Source organism: Pieris rapae, chromosome 4 (assembly GCF_905147795.1).
Source record: "Pieris rapae chromosome 4, ilPieRapa1.1, whole genome shotgun sequence".
In the NCBI taxonomy this organism is placed as follows: domain Eukaryota; kingdom Metazoa; phylum Arthropoda; class Insecta; order Lepidoptera; family Pieridae; genus Pieris; species Pieris rapae.
Window position 1 is genome coordinate 4,919,384 of NC_059512.1, and position 14,045 is coordinate 4,933,428.

The window sequence follows — 14,045 nt, forward strand, 5'->3', positions numbered from 1 at the left end:
CACTGATAAACCCAATTCCCCATTCATTGTGTTAAACTTAGAGATATAATGGTGCAGTAAATCAAAATGGTGATTATTTCGAAATGGAAATGATATAAAATGCATTTAATATCTGAATCAGTTATTGTATCTATTGTAATGATAATTTAAATATTTTATAAGTAAAATTTTTTAATATCTACAAGTTTAGACGGGTTCAGTTAAATAGTTAAAATAACTATATGTATGAGGTATTTTAATTATGTAGCTGAACGTTTCATGATTATTAGGAAAATATACAAATAATTATAATAAAAAGTCGTGTCGGTTACTCACGCTAAGGTCGATATGAGGCACGTTGATTGGTTAGAATTGGGAGCATCCCGGTTGTTCGCTATCCGGCGTAAAATATTTTAATATGGGTATCACCATCCGTTCTTATGGTGAAATATAAACCTGATACGTGGGAACTAATAAGTGAATTTTGGCTAGTCTTGGTCTTAGTCTCAAGAGAAGAGCAAATATAATTGTTAGTCTAATTTAGAAATCATTTCAATAATCCTAATTATACGTTATTTATTCATATAAATAATGTACACTTCTGAACGTTATTGGTCTGATGTCTATGGGCAAACCGTATTTGGATTTTATATGTAACTATTTTTTACGTAAAATATTGATTATTTTGATTAGATTAGATTCTTTTGTCTTTTATTAACATAGCTTTTGCGCATTTAAGCTATGTATTATATCCGTGACCACGCACGCTGTTAAGCACGCAAAACGTCGGATAAATTTAAAATTATGTTAAATAATTATAAGTTTACAGTAATACATAGCTTCAATCCGGTAAAAAAGTGTTTTCTTTAGATTAGATTGATTACATATTTACATATAAAAGGTTTCTATTACTTTTATTTAATTGTTATATTATTTGGTTAATTTCAATCATAATATAAAATAAATAGTGGATTAACTTTATCACTCCTGTGTATGTACTAAGAATATCAAACATTTTTAAATACTGTTAAATTGAATTACTATTCTAGTAGTTAAAAATTGTATGATATTGGAGAATTTAATAATTTGATAATTATTTTTCTTACTCCTATAGTCGATATTAAACTACAATGTTTTAAAATAGAGCGTAGATTTCATAACAGGTGAACATTAAAGCACCATCAAAGTTTATACGCTATAAAAAGTGTCTTAATAAAAGCTCCGCCACAGATTTTCATAGTGAAAATATCAAATGCTTCATGAAATGCTGACTTTATTTTTCTGATTTTTAATAGAGAAATGCATTATTGCATTTAACACGTTAAAACATTTAGGAATGTTTTTTAGGTTAATTTTATTTCACTCCTACATGATGGCTCGCGGTGTTTCAAGTTAGCACAGCAAGCTAGTTCTGGCTTGCTGACCTGACTTGGAACTTGCTAGTTCTGTTTACATGAGGCTAGGATTATTTTAAGCTAGTACTATTGCAGTGACTGAGGTAACGACACGTCTAAAATGAGGTGCATGCCAAAAATCACTATTCGACTTAATAAGTTACTTCGAAAACAGTGATTTTTCGCACTAGACGCACTAGAAGAAGAGTTACAAAAACTGTCTGTCTATCACTGTATTTAATTCGCCACAATTTTTTTTAGTGCTGAATCACGTTTAGATTTGTCGTTTTAACTTGGAAGGGTGGCGTTCCACAGACAGTCATGGTCACGGTAAAGTTGTGCAAACTTAAATTAATATACATACTTAGTTTGGGCATCTTAAAATCTCTTAAACAAGTCGCAGTGACAAAAATAAACAGAAACGTGTGGTGGCTTACTAGCCAACTAAAACTAGCTTAGCCGACCAGATGAAGCTAGTACACAAGTCAGGATAGTAAAATCGGTGGTGGGGAGCGCTACTATAAAAAAAAATAGAACTCCATCCTATTAAAAACTATCCTGGCTTGTAAACTAGCTTACTAGCTTAGATATGAAGATAATTTTGTTAACATGAAGCCAGAAGTACTCGTTTACTACCTTACTGACACTAGCTTGCTATCTATCTGTTGGATCTATATCTATAACAACTGTAGTGATGCAGATAATAATGTGAAAACAGCTATCAAATTCATTTCTTCATACAAGCAACTTGTAGTCATTATAATTGGTATTTCAGGAGAACTAGAAAGACTATATAAAATGATGAATTATATATATATTGCATTATAAAACTGTAATTAATAATTTGCGATAAAGTTCATAATAATACACCGCATAGTAAAAAGTAACAAACACAACAAATTCATCGTAAAATCTATTACACTCAGGCAATGCAGCTAGTTTCAATACCTAATACGAAGCAGTGCATCAAGAAATCAATCGATATGTCGGTCTGAATCGCGAACTGTGGGTGGCACAGAGCACTTACAGCTATGAATAGAGACATTACTGAAGTACAGTAAGACTACAGCCATTAAGACTTTATTTTTATTACTGTATGTATTTAGAGTTTCCAATTACTGGCTGTAAGTCTAATGTTATTGGTTTGAACAGAAATATGTATTCTACTTTGAATAATAATAACCAGTGGCACTACAACCTCTTTAGGTCTTGGCCTAAGATTTCGATCAATTTTTAAATCTAATAGGCAAGTAGGTAGTCAGCCTCCAGTGCCTGACATACGTCGTCGACCTTTAGGGTCTAAGACATGTCGGTTTCCTCACGATGTATTCCTTCACCGTTAGAGCAAATGTTCAATGCGCACATAGAAAGAAAGTCCATTGGTGCACAGCCGGGATCGAACCTACGACCTCAGGTATGAGAGTCGCGCGCTGGAGCCACACTGCTACTTTTCTACTTTGAATGTAACATTTAATTTTTTATTTCGTTTAACGTTTTATTTGACTGTCCGACCAGATTTGATGTTTTTTCACGACTATTTAAAATTCAATGATTTAAATTCAAAGTGATATTAGGACACGATACTGGCAGTAGTCGAAAAGAAAATACGTATAGTGAAGAAACATCGATACGGCATGACATAGACCCAAAATAGATACAGAAATCTACGACCAATATCAAATGCATGTCATGAAACAAGATTTAAAATAAAGCTTTTCTTCTACGTAAAACGTTACACGTAACATCGCCTTGACATACGTTACCCTAGTATGAGTAACGTATAGTATATGGATTCTGTACTTTAGTACTTTCCTTAATAGTCTCTGTACTGTTTTACTCTGTGGAGCTCATTAACAACTCATTCATCGCTTGCCATCTGGACACTGTTCATTCTTTTACCCGTGTTTCAAACATGACTTTAACTCGGGTTTAATGTATTGTTGGGATAAAAACGTAATATTGGTAATCGCTCTCTGTTAACCGTAAGCTGCGCTGAATTTATTATTCAGAACTTTTTTCTTTACATCTCAATATAACCTCGATGATTGGTTTTTCATGGCATTGAGGCGAACGTGTATTAAACAATTTGAAGAGTGGTTACTCAGTATCTTTTTTCTGTCTTTATGCTTATCTAAAGATTTATCAAGTATGAAATATGCAATTCGTAATAAAAAGAACTATTGAAATTTGGAAACAGGTTTCATATAATAAAGAAAGAATTTTATTGCTTTTAGTTTATCGTGTCTATATAGAACAACCTGTACAGATTTAGTGTAGCTTAAACCACAACAAAAATGACGAAAAAATAGTTTTCTGGAGAGCCATGTCAACCAAATCTAGTATATTTAAGACCAATCCCGGCTGTTACCGTGATGTCAAAACATTCAAAACCTGTTTGTACTGTTAAAAAAGTTTAATTTATCGACATCTATTTTATAATATTAATATGCAAGATACGAAAGAAAACTTAATATATCGCTTCAAATATGAATAGAACAATTCCGAAACTATATTTAGATGATTCAATAAAGGAAGTTATGTACAAAGGATCAATTGACGGGATTATTGGGTGTGGGCCTGGCTACGCAACTACGGCACTGTAGGCGTATGCGCATCATATTCCTGATGAATTTGAATTGACAAGAATTCGATTGTAACTTTTATTTTATAATGTTTAAAGAACTTTATTTCTCATAAAAAAAATATATTTTATTTACATGAGAAACTTAATATTAATATGTATATATATACGAGCGAGATACACGTCGCCATAAGCCGTGTAACCAAATATCTGTTACGTATTTATTACATTTTTATGGTCCCGGAAGAGGCTGAAGTAGGAAAACTGTTCACTCATTTGTTTTTAAGATGACGTCATTGAGCGCAATTTCATTTTATGCAATTTTATAGTGAATCACATTTCGTGTAATTGATTATTGACGTAGGTATTATCTTATCAAAGCCATGTTGTGTTGTATTATCAAATTGTAATGATATATAGGAATTCTTGATGACGAGATAATTTCAATTTACTTCATACCTAGAGTTTGAGATATAGTATATTTAAAGGGTAAACTTTTAGTATTTGGTATAGGTACAAAATATGGAGTAAAATAAAATGTAATGATATTATATATTTGTAAATTAACAAATTTGGATTTAATAAATAAAATAAAACGTTTGATGAATATTGGCATTAATAATGAAAATTTCAATGATGTTAAAGATATTTGAACCTACCCTTAATAATTAATACATTCAAAAAGAGCTGTTAAATCATTTATATGTTATGAAATAGTTAACACACTGTTTAGTTAGTTCCGAAAAACAGATAGGTTTTATGTTTATTTTAACTGATAGGACAAAATTCTTTTGTATAAAACACAAGATCAAAAGCCGCGACCTTATAGATTGAATGGTCTTATTATTAATAAATATACGGCTTCAACGTGCGACTATCGTCCCTGAGGTCATTGGTACGATTCCCGGCTGTGCACCAATAAACTTTCTGAAACATCGTGAGGAAACCGGCTTGCCTTAGACCTAAAAAGTCGAAGGCGTGTGTCAGACACACGAGGCTGAACACCTACTAGCTGCATTAGATTGACAAACGATCATGAAACAGATACCAAAATTTGAGGCCCAGGCTTAAACAGCTTGTAGCGACACAGCTTTGTTTATTTTATTACTGACAGGGAGGTCAATAGGGAGGCCTATTTAGAGATAGAATACTTTTCTATGCTATCCATAATTATTGCTTAGATTTGTCATACAAATCCGAAGCATCGTTTCTGGAAGCGAACTGAGACAGAGTTTTTAACATAATATATATTGAACACTACATTATAAACGTAATTAATGGTAGTAATTGTATCCTACCCAAGTATGTTTTCTATGTACCGCTAGATGGCGCGCGTTTGTATTGAAGAATACCGTTTACAGGTTATAAAACGTTTACTAAAGATTATATAGGGTTTTAACCGTAGACATTGTTTTTTAATGTATGTGTTAGACAAATCCTTTAGTCCACTTAAGTCCAGAAAATCTTTGAATCTTGAAATATCCAACTTAGCTGAAATATTTTATCTCCTTTCACGAGACAAATATCTTTTTCGCATACATTCACAACATAAAAGCGTTGTCTCAAAATTCTCCCAAGTAATCCGTTCTTACACGATGCAAATCCGGATTTGATACCTGCCAGGCTCCGTATGTAAATGTTTATCGTCCGTTGCTGGATTAATTCGATGTATAGCCTAGACAAAGGAAATAGAAAAGTTACACTAGGAGAACAAGCAATTTCATTTTGCGTATCAGGCGCTTTTCTGTGTAAAATTAGACGATGGAAGACAAGTTTTATATTTTATTCTGACTATCGACGCTCCTATTTCTGTAGTATGTTACTAACCCTCAATGAAACAGACAGCTGATGAAACAATTACAACACAGTTTACTAGTAATATACATTGCATGTTTAATATATTTCTAGCAAAGTAGTATATAAGTCGCTTTTGAAAAAAAATGATTCATTTAGGCATTACCCATAGTGTCCCATATGTAGTTTTATTGCATTACGTGTTAATACAAATACCTATTTTATATAACAGAGACAAACGGGCAGAAAGTTTACCATGTGTTAAGTAATACCCACCGCCCGTGGGCACGAAGGCTCATCAGTGCTCGCCCTTTAAGATTAATTTAAAATATCTGTGTTAATTGAATTGTATTAATGCAAGCATGCTTTTTGTTTTCGTGTAATGGTACATATGTGTGAACTGACAATCTCAAGGAGTTTTAAAAAATTTAAATCGTTCAGAGTAAATTATATCGCTTCGTCAAATAAAGTTAAATTTCCACTCCAAGTGGTTTATTGCAGTCCGGACGGATTAATTCAATCGGACGTCTGCACGGATACATCGCCGAAACATTTTACAGATCTTTGTGCAACACGTGATTTCATATCGTCATATGAGATTCTAAATTATAATCTGTATTCGATAACATTTATGTTATCCCCACTAATTAATATCGAAAGTAACTCCATTACGCTTTCGTATCTTAACCACAGATTTTACAGAATTTGGTATATTGGATATGGCCTTGGATTTTATTAAAGCGTAATGGTAAACAAAAATAAAGCTAAATACCTTGATTGGTAGTAGGTACTTACTACGTCCTATGTTCCAATATTTAGAAACATAGCTTTAAATGTAGTTTTAGCTATTAAACAGAAAATAAACATATGCCGTATTAGGATTGTATTAAAGTATGTTAAAATTCGAACGCTCAAATATAAAATTGTATTTTCAGGTAATACTATCAACTAATTCAACGTCTGAAAGCCAGTACTACAGTTCAACACTAAAGGTAACTGAATTATATTTCATAATGAATGTTGTTTTAATGTTTTTACTTATTAAGTTCATATAACAAAAACAATTGGTTGCTACTAAACAAAAGATATGTCCCTGCGCGTATAGCGTATACAGTGCCAGTAGTAGAAATCGCATAATTTCAAGACTCAGCAGGAATTCCAATCTTGCTAAATTTCTTAACCTTCACATAAACCCCGCGTCTTAATATAAACTCGTTTGTTTAAAATTCCCAACGTGCAATGAGATTTGTGTCAACAATTTCCTTTTACTTGAAGACAAATCTGAGATGTCGTTTTTAAACCTTACCTACATAGTAGAGCGATTGAAGAAGCTCTGTAAGATTTGTTAAGAAATATTGTAATGAAATCATAACTTGATTGAACTAAATTTAGCAGTATATTAGTTATTATACTGTTAGTATATTTATTAGTTTATTCTGAGTTTGCGTTGTTGCCGAGCACTTATGGGGTTTTCTTTCTATATCCTTGACCTGCATATTGGTTAGACGAGAACAAGACTTGGCTATAAAGAAAAAAATAAATGCAAAAGGCACAGAACTTTCTCAGTCTACAGTTAATAAATCCAGTTTAAAGATTTCGAATATGTGTAAATATGTATCTGTTAAACTAAAAACACAGTAAAGCTCGCATCTAAATTGTGATATGTTAAAACCACAAAATCTGTCTTGAAACGAATCCTTCACTATCCTTTATACCATGTTCTACAAAGATATGATTGGGAGGATCAATTTCCCGACGGGCAGACTGTCATTTCCTCAGTTCATGAGCCGACGCCCGAATATTATTTCAAGCTTCCGTGATCAACGGCACTCCTTTGTATTCAGAATCCTCTTTCAAAAAATTTATATTTAATCAAGCGAAACCTCGTGTGAACAACAAACTTAAATTGGAAACTCAGGGACGGAACCGCAAGTCACCTTTTGGAGTTTTAATTAATTTTTATTGGGCTCTGTAAGAGAGATACGTAATAACGTAAATGTTTTAATGAAGTTAAACTCGGTTAATACAATATAATAGAAGTAAAAATCGCAATACACAGTAAATCGTTTTGAACAGAATTCATAAATGTCTTGTAAGAAATATGTCTGATAGAAGAAATGTTAAAATATGGTAATTATAATAAAAAAATAACACCTCATTGTTTAAGTGTTCCTAATTTGAAATATGAGCATATGACATAAAAATAAAAACTAATCTAGAAGCATGCCAGAAACAAAAAGTAATACGTATAGACAATGGGCATAAAGCAAGACTTTGATGACAACATTATGGAAAGGGGAATATGAAGTTGCCCTACAAAAATATGGATGGACAGGAAAAAAATTATTAGCAAGAAGCAAATGGAGAAAGCCGTGGATAGAGAAATTTAAAATAACTAAAATAATCCCTTATAAGGCCTGTGGAGGAACGAGGAACAAGATAAACAAAACTATATAACAAATTAGAATAATTGTAAAATAAACTGCCTTTCTATTAAATAATAAACGTTATTTACAAAAGTCTTACGCCCCTTTATTAGTTATATAAGATGTGCTGAATTATCTCCCCAATTCTTAAGGTGCAAACGGAAATTTCGTGGCGGATGCCTGTTAGTGTATTTATGTACCCGGTAGCAGTTCAATTAAGTCTGGCATTTAAGGCCAGCCATCGCTCTGATTGCGAGGAGCCCCCAGTCCTTTTAATTCTCAAATACAACAAATGCTTTCGCTTGCGGAACACGCCTTTACCTTCAATTAAGGTGCGCTGGGCTAATTAATGTTTCTTTTTTGATTTAGATTTAATGTTACGTTTCTCTTCTATAACTTGATTCTAATGTAATACAATGTACTATTGCCTTGAGTCTATATAGATAAAAATATAAAAATTTTAAAACTACCCTCACATACCGCATTCGCGAAACAACGGTTTGAGCTACAAAAGCTTATGATTGGCGATCGGCGGTTCACGCTTGGTCGGTTTTAATTTGTACGTGGTGTTCGCATCGTTTTCAATTCTCATGGCTCAGCTAGCTTTGAGCCGCGGCTTCGTTCGTTTGTGGTTGAGCTGTAGTTTTCGTAAACTTATTTTCCGCAACATTTTCTAGAGAGATATAATAAACTCGACAAAATACAAGTGTACATTTTTATATTGTTTTAAACTAAACCTGGTGAGATTCATTGATATCTAGTAGTCCATGACCTCCGTGCCTCCAAATTCTTCCACTTGTCTCTCATCCTCTTTACCATTTCCCAATCCTTCCCTGCTATCCCTTTAATTCCATATTCCCAGATTTTTGGTTTTTGAACTACATATTAGTTAAATATTAGGCTATAGGCTTTACTATAAATATATAATAAACTTGGATCAAATAACTTCTCGAAGTATTTCCGAACTAATTGGACTTAGGGCCTTCTAGATAAGAGCGTGCACATTCTTGAAAAGCCGGCAACACACTTGCCTGTCACGAGCCTTCTGGCAATGTGTCCATTTAAGTGATAACTTAATATCAGATGAGCTCTGCCCGTTTGCCTCCTATTACATAAAAATAAATAAACTGGATTCGAAACTCTAATAATCCTTGTCCAAACAGGGAAAAGAGCGAAATTTGTTGGAGCTTCACTTATCTAATGTTAAGATATAGACGAAACTAACGGATGGAACTAGTAGAAATTGATAAATTATCTAGACAGCTAATACAATTAGGTTGGCACAGTGCCTGGCTAGAAAATTGCTTTTGTTAGAAAAAACTTTCTTTTCTTCAGCGCTCAATGTACATTTTAAGTAGTTTTTAATGAGCGATTTTTTACTTGACAATTGTAGCTTTTAATTAATAATTAAGTTTTCTCAATGTGATGTAAACATTTAAATTTGTATGCTTTCTGGGGTGTCAACTACTGCTAACTATCCTTTACAACCAATTGGTCTTGACTTGATCTGTTACGTAATCATTTTTTATAGGTTAATAGGTGATCAGCCTAACAGACGACTTTTGCGGGTTTTCTGTGTTTTCCTCCACCTTACGAAAGAGTTTTAAAAGCCATGTAGAAAGAAAAGTATTTGTGCATAGGGTTCGAATCTACGATCTCCGGGGTGAGAGTCGCTCGCTATAGCCGCTAGGCTAACACTGCTCAGAACTACCAAATACAAAAATATTTTTTGCATATTCAAACAATCAAAATAGAGTATAGCTATAGATAGTATCCGACCTCTTTATACGTAAGAAATATTTATGTTATTACAAGAAGTCTACTACAGTTGTCTTTTTCACACAAATTGTGTGTACACTGATGTGAAAAAAGACAAACAGTGTATTCCGACGTTGTTATCTGATTTACTTTTTCTGTGTTCTTAATCTCACATGAAATAAATATTTGTATGAAAATAGTTTTTCGCAACTACGAGAACGCTGTATTACTCATATGTAAACTGAAACGAGGATTGTTTGCTACATTCTATATTTATTGATTCATACAATCTATTTTTCGAATAATCTACTGTAAACATAATACTTCAATTAATTACTAATGCTTGGTTATAAATCAAAATGATTTAATTTTTTTCTTATTATAATTTATAAGCAGGAAAATAACAAGATATCTCGGAAGTAGAAACCGCAACCACAAGCGGCATAAAGTTGACAAACAACTCCTCTAGTCGTTAAACTGCTACTATTGTTACTTAACCATATCGTATGCTCTATATCCAAGCCCTTTGATGTGACAACGTGTTATAATTTTATGGAGCCGGCTGGACGCACGAAAAAACATGACGCATGCGGCGTTACCTCGCTCTGAGGCGTTCCATTTAAGGCCTAAAGTGCAAGCGAGAGCGCGGAACGAGCGACAGAGGCACTATCCGTCTCAAAATAAATGTAACTTGATCAATTTAATTGTGATTTCCATTTCATCTATTCCATCATCGACTTTACAGACAACCGATTTTTTTTATAGAACGTTGCCGCCGCCCATGGTCACTCAATGCCAATGCGTTGCCGCCCTTTAAAAATTGGTACAGTCTTTTCTTGAAGGATCCTAAGTCAATTGGCTCGGAAATACTTCAGTGGGAAGCTACATAGTAGAAGTGTCTTAAAAATAGTATCAGTTAGTATCGCTCAGTTGTGAAACGGGGGAGGTCGAGGTGATTTATAAGAAAATTATTAGTCTTTGGTTGACTCACTTGAGTTCTATAATAACAATATGTTCACAGAACATCTATTCACATTTAATTGAAAAACCTGTAATGTATTTCAAGTGTTAGTTCTATTTCCAAAAAATCCACGCGTTTAATCTAAGGTTATTTTTTATTGTATAATTTATGAGACTTAGCTTGGGTCGAAGTGGACTCATAAATGTGTTTGTAACAAATACTAATTAGCTCGGTGGGATGTAATAAATTATGAGCATGTACTAGTTAATACGAATTTTTCGCGTCACTGCACTAACTGCAAGGCCGTTAGAAACTTCATTTGAAGCGATGTTAAAATAAATACGATTCACGAATCTGTAAATTGAATATCATCAAATAACTATTGTAATTGCAACACAGGATGTGTGTGTTTGCGGTCCAGCGAAATAATATTTGTTTCGAATTGGAACACACTTTCCAGAAAGAACGCTAGATTTAAAGATAACATACATAATTATTTTGGTGTCATTCGTAAAAACTACGTTACGGTTTACAACTATCGCATTGGATATTAGCTGTGATGTGTAAGTGTATAGTTATAAATAAATAAATTTCTATAGATTGTATAAAGTTCTACAAGTATAATTCTGAGTTAAATGTCATCTGGGATGTCTAAGAGTTATCGTCACTTAAATGCGTCCTTATGAGTGTTGCTATGAATAACATCCTTGTATTGTAGATAAGAAATTATTTTAATAGCAAGTGTCAACATTTGCTGGGAGTGTTATTTTGCTTATATTGTGTGTCAAGCTTAGCGATCGGAAACTCATAACTTTCTACCATAATAAACAGAGCAATAGGAGGTTTCATTTTCATCTATAATTGATGTATGTAATTTACATACATTACTGAACACGCAGCCTCCTTGCAACCGTTTCCGTCACCTATCAAGAAGAATAGATAAATCACATTTTATTACATCACATCACATTACATCACATCACATTTTATTAAAAACACTATATAGGACAACAAAGTTTTGATCAATAGTCTTAATATGTATTTATAAATTGCCTATGGTATTTGTATGTTAATAACCAATAACGCCATATAACAATACACTATGAATAATTTACAATACTTTTTTATAAGTGCAATGTGCATTCCATGTCGTGATTCGTGCATACAAATCGCAGTTATTTCTTGACCAACACTTCATTAGCGCTTTTACAAGATAACGTTTTTCGTATGTATTTATAGCTGAGGCCGTTTTACGAGCTGTAAAGTTTAATGTTCGGTGTACATTGCGGGCTATTATTTCTACCAATAAGCGAAATCTTGTTTCATTAAGTATTCTATCAATTACAATAACTTTTATATAAATTTACAAAGCAAATACTGAACAACAATACATAGATAGTTTATATCTTTATTTACTACTCACCTTAATTGCGACCACATTTACATAATATATTACTAACAATTATTCTATCATATCTAATATTTGGTGTAAATATAATTTTCTGTTATGATAATAATAATATAATAATTAAGCTTTATTTCTTGAAGACATTTCACAACACTAATTATATAGAAATAATTATATTTATTTTTTCCAAAGACCTCTTATAGATCCTCCTCCGACTGGCTCCATCTCTTTCTATCTCATGCAATACATTGATAATAATGTTACCTTGGAATACGATTATAGCGCAATGTATGTAATTCAACTCGACTGATTCATAGTCACCGTCTCGTCGGCTCCGATGACTTGCACACTCCGACCCCCTATAGTTTTCAAATCCACAAGGGACATTAATTAATTTTGCCACATTGCTTGCGTTCAATTTGAGTGAGTTTTTGCTCAGTCCTTGACTACAGACGCCCTTTTGCTTTGCAAACTGTTGTTTTTTTACTTTGATCAGAGTTGATAAGTGTATGCTAGTGACAATCAATTCCAGACTTGATTTCATACCAGTATGGTGAAATGTAAGTAATTGTGATGTTGGGTTAGTGTCCTGTTTTTGTAGACGAAAAAGAAGACATGTACAGCTTTAAGTTTCATCTATTAATTCAACAAAAACCCCACGAAATCTAGTTTTTTGGTCTGATTAACAGACCAAAAAATCTACATCTTAACAATTTTTTTTTTAATTGTACTACACCTTTACACGACTGCAGTACGTACATTGGTAATTTTAAATTTTTTTTCTACTAAGTATTTATTACATTCCTTTTCTTTCTTTTTTTGCGACTGAGACGCAAACTAGCTGCTGTGGAACATTCTGCTTTTCAGCATAATGCTGAGCCAATTACAGCCACAGCACATACGCATTACACATTTGTAACGAACCGAATGGGAAAGGGGATTTTTTTTTATTATTTGTTTTTTTTTCTTTGTTAATGTTATTTTGTGTGGTTACGTGTGTGTGTTTTTGTTTGTAATAGATGTTATGTTTATGTCTTAAATAAATCTACTTCCCTATGTATAAGAGGCCATATTTATCCTGCTAGAAACAACTTAAATTTTGAAGAAATATTTGAAGATTGTAATCGGAATAATTATGGTTTGCTATTAATAAAGTGATATAGTATGTTCATCGAAATGCCTTTATAATGTAGATAATTATAAAACCGCAAGTCATGTATTGGAATTTCTATAAAGGAGAGGGTGTATTAGACGAGTAAGCGTGATTAAGGATATTAGCATAATGTATGTATGTGGAAAGAGGAAAAATTAGGTTACACAGAGCAATGACCCCGATGTTCTCAAAACGATCATTGAGTTCATGAGGAGTAAATTAACATTTGTTAATCACGGTTTAAAAAAAAGTTACGTAGAGTTTCTTACAGAAATTTATTAAAATTTTATATAATATGAACATAGCGTTTAATTTGCTGCACAATCATAAGGCTGAAGAATAAAGAGTTGTTTCGGTTGATTCCTGCTGGCTCGTTTCAACACCGTGCAAGCCCTATGAACTGTTGAAATGAACGTACGAACATTTCATAAGCATCCAATTGGTGGCTCGAAGTCGTACATGGTACGCTTTACGAGTAATTTTTTTCCGAACTAGCAAACTGTGGTATCGACTACAAGTGGAGGTGATCCTCAGGAGAATACGGCTAATTGTTAAAAAGAAGGCAAAGCAACGCCTGCAGTAAAATGTCAA

The 14,045-nt window shown here is 32.9% G+C and overlaps 1 protein-coding gene across 2 annotated transcripts in view; it reads left to right on the forward strand.

The window, feature by feature from the left end:
• The window catches only part of LOC110992743 (protein alan shepard), a 97,997-nt gene that overhangs the window by 19,948 nt on the left and 64,004 nt on the right, over positions 1-14,045 (forward strand). The window contains exon 2 of one of the 2 annotated variants that reach the window (XM_022258711.2): positions 6,684-6,740. The exons of the other annotated variant lie outside the window; for it this stretch is intronic. The gene's annotated coding sequence lies outside the window, so the exon portion shown is untranslated. The remainder of the gene's footprint in view (positions 1-6,683; positions 6,741-14,045) is intronic. 2 annotated transcript variants of the gene reach the window in all.